The sequence below is a fragment of the Physella acuta genome, unplaced genomic scaffold, assembly GCF_028476545.2.
Source record: "Physella acuta isolate Inbredline_101_S28 unplaced genomic scaffold, ASM2847654v3 ptg001465l, whole genome shotgun sequence".
NCBI lineage: Eukaryota > Metazoa > Mollusca > Gastropoda > Physidae > Physella > Physella acuta.
Window position 1 is genome coordinate 361,787 of NW_026732980.1, and position 4,216 is coordinate 366,002.

Here is a 4,216-nt window from a genome sequence, read left to right on the forward strand (position 1 = left end):
ACTCAGGGACGTTCTACCAACTTACACCCGGATTCGAACTCGGGACTATCGGGTTAGCAGTGTCACGCTCTTTAGCAGGGACACGATGTCCCACCGTTTGTTAAAATGTGTAAGATACTTTATGAATGACCAATGCATATATTAAAACAACCAAGATTGTTTTATATTTTTAGCGCAATTTCCATTCTGGAGAATTGCGTTTATTAACCCGTCATTTCTGGATGTATGAATGTATGAATGTATGAATGGATGTGTGTCCGCAGCTTTAAGTCGTATCTCCTCCTCAACGAAGCAATATCGAGGACTAGTTCCAAAGCAATTATGTTAAGCAAGTTACGAGGATGAACATAGGCCAAAAAAATTCCGCGTTTCTTTCATGGACTTCCCGGAAAAGCCAAAAAACCTCGAAAAAATGCAGTTTTTGGCCCATATCTCGGCAAGCAGACCACTTAGCGACTTGAAACATTTACCAATCGATTCCTGCCATAATTTAGAACAATATTGCCGAAGAAAGTTTTCAAAAATATCCATTCGTTCGGTCACAAAAAATTTTTTGAATTAATTAAAATTTGGACCGAATTAGTAGGCATATTTATCCAACCACACCACACGCGTCATCACGTTCAATAGCTGCGCCATCACGTTCAATGGCTGCGTCATCACGTTCAGTAGCTAGGCGCGCAATGGTTTTTAGTCATGTAACTCTATTGTAAATAAAACATGTAAAATACTGAATTTTTTTTTAATAAAAAACGTTTTAATAACTAACCAATGGTTTTACTAACCCTGCTCTTGATTTACGCTACGACAGAGCTATTTTTAGATAACATAAGGAAATTGCGCTAAAATTGTCACTAGACTTTTTAATTACCTTGTTTATGTTAGTGCATTGTTATATTAACAGCTGATGATGTTCAGGGTAAGGCCGTCTTCTACATCAAGCCTCAGCTGTATACGTTTCCAGCAAGTCTCCGTTCGCGCAAGATCCACAATCGAATACAGCGGATACAGTGGATAATAAGTAGAGATAATCACAACATTTTAATGCTGTACGTGTGTACCATACATGACGCTGACTTATGATCACCCTCAAGGATTATCCTCACCCTTAAGGTCTTATCCTCATCATCAAGGATTATTCTCACCCTTAAGGTCTTATCCTCATCATCAAGGATTATCATCACTCTCAAGGTCTTATCCTTATCATCAAGGATTATCACCCTCAAGGTCTTATCCTCACCCTCATCAAGTCGACTGCCAGCAACATCCCTATCCTAATATTTCTCACGTCGACTGCCTTCAACATCCCTATCCCAATATTTAATACGTCGACTGCCTTCAACATCCCTATCCCAATATTTCACATGTCGCCTGCAAGCAACATCCCTATCCCAATATTTCACACGTAACCTGCCAGCAACATCCCTATCCCAATATTTCACACGTCACCTGCCAACAACATCCCTATCCCAATATTTCACACGTCACCTGCCAGCAACATCCCTATCCCAATATTTCACACGTCACCTGCCAGCAACATCCCTATCCCAATATTTCACACGTCACCTGCCAGCAACATCCCTATGCCAATATTTCACACGTCACCTGCCAGCAACATCCCTATCCCAATATTTCACACGTCGACTGCCAGCAACATCCCTATCCCAATATTTCACACGTCACCTGCCAGCAACATCCCTATCCCAATACTTCACATGTCGCTTGCTAGAACACTGTGTGGGTGTGTTATGGGCGATCCTTTGCTTCCTATGATATGGGGCAAGTGTCTCCTGATCTGGTAACTTTAAAACTTTTCAGTGTCAATGTCTCATTGGTAGATCGATAAAGTGTAAATCTGAATTTTCAACAAAAACGCCAATGAAAGCTCTAACTGAAGCCAGTGCTGACACTGACCAAAGCCCAAACGCTAAGCCCCCTGCCAATGTGATGAGTGAGATTTTAGCAATTGTTGCTAATTATAACCCTTGAAAAAGATGGTCTTACACCTCTCCACCTTTCGTCAACAGTTTATTTAACTCAAATTACACCATCCATTATTAAAACCGTGGCGTAGCAATCAGTGCCGTAGGCAGGGAGGGGGGGTCGTAACCCCCCCCCCCCTCCATAGACCCCTCGGTATATATATAAAGAATGAGGGGGGTGCAAATCGAAAGTTTGAGGGGGTGTGCAAATCGAAAGTTTGAGGGTGGGGGGTTGCAAATCGAAAGTTTGTCCCCGGGTAAAAATTGGAACCCCCCCCCCCCTTGAGACGATCCTGGCTACGCCACTGGTAGCAATCCAAAACCCTCACTAAACTTTACCCTTATAATCGTACTATACACTAAACCTTAATATTACCTTTACATTTGACCTAGCTGATTTTATTTTTATTGTATTTTTTTTTCCTGAGACATGTAATTTATAGCGTCAGTTTACATTGCCATGTTCGCTTTATTATAAATTTTCATCCTATGCTTTACAATAGTAATACTTCTTTCTGACGTGTACTTTCATTCATTTAAGATGGTTTACTTATACATAATTCAAAACGTCTAATTACAGTTTCACTTTTTAAACCTGAAAATGCAAATGTGTAAATAAATGGTAGTTCAGCGATGTAGGTATTTTCATAATTTTTATTCCCTTCTTTTCTCTTTTCTTTCATTTTAGTGGGATGGGTTGATGGGTTATGGGCTTGCAAGTGGAGCTAAAATAAATTAAGGGCCTTAACTGACCTAATTTGTAATGAGAAGAATATATATTCGATGTATCGTGTTAATGGTGCTGCAGTGATGTAAAATGGAAATTTTTATTATTTTAGAAAATATTTATATTAATAAACTAATACCTATATATTAAAACTACGGTAAATTTAAAAAAAATAAAAAATAAAAAAAATCATATTTTTAAAAGCCATAGACATATCTTAATTTTTTTCATTAAAAAGTTATAAAACATAAGTATAATGATAATAATCAAACTCACTGTACTATTTTGACGAAAACTTGTACAAAATTTGATATTATTTCCCTTTTTTTTCTATTATTTAAATAATGGGAGATAACTAACACATTTTCATATTCAACGCTAAAATAATTTCCACTTCATACACATGAATTAGTAAAAATTCTTTAGATGTATTTGGTCTTGTCTCTACTTCATACTTTCTTTTTAATTAGGTGGTATCGTATAGAATGTGATTGTTGCACCTCACAGCATTTGGTCCACAATAGGGAAAATAGTTAATTCTTCAAAAACGTATTTTTAAAAAGAAATCAGGCAAGCATAGGAATCAGCTTTGAGATAACAGTGTGTAAATGAAAATAAAACACCACATTTTATTATGAATGATAGCTTGTGTCAGCACAATTACTAAAATTATCTATGATTAGTCGTGGATGCCTTGTTTGCAAGAAGAAGAGCATTCTAAATATAGTTTTACTATATGCCCCATCATGGAAAGCACTTTTATAAAGTTATTTTATTTTCATTGTTGTATGAAAATACAAAAACAGAACATACAAAATGCTATTCAAGTGTATACTAATTTTTTTAATTATATAAAATAAATTACAATAACTGTATAAAGAAGAGTAAAAATGTATTTTTCTCAGCTACGTTATAGCATCATGATTTCAACACAATATTTAATACCTTTTACCATAGAACTAATTTAAGCACCTACTTTACTGCCGTTTACCATAGAATCATTATTTCAACACCATCTTCAATATCGTTTACCATAGAATCATTTTTTTTTATTGCTCTCGGTCATATTTTAAGAAAAAATAGAAATGCTAGACCAAGCAAACTTTCACATAAGGGGTCATCCATAAATAACGTCACGCTTTTTTTGACGATTTTTACCTCCCCCCCCTCCCCTCCGTCACACATCGTCACAAAAAGCCAGACCCCCACCCCTAAAATGACGTCACACCTCAGCCTACAACCCCCCTCAAAATCGCAGTTTAGTTTTTTCTTATAACATAGATATTTTTCCTAAAATTTAGTCTGAACTATGTCAATATAGAGTATTTTAATAAATTCATATTGCAATTTATTAAAAACAGTTTTCTAAAATGCGAAATAGCGTCTTAAATTAGTTTTTAACATTGGTTTTTTATAATGCAAAAGTGTGACGTCGCACCATCTGAATTCCCCCCTCCCCCTCATCACACACCGCCACAAAATTACTGACCCCCCCCCTCTCCCCCCT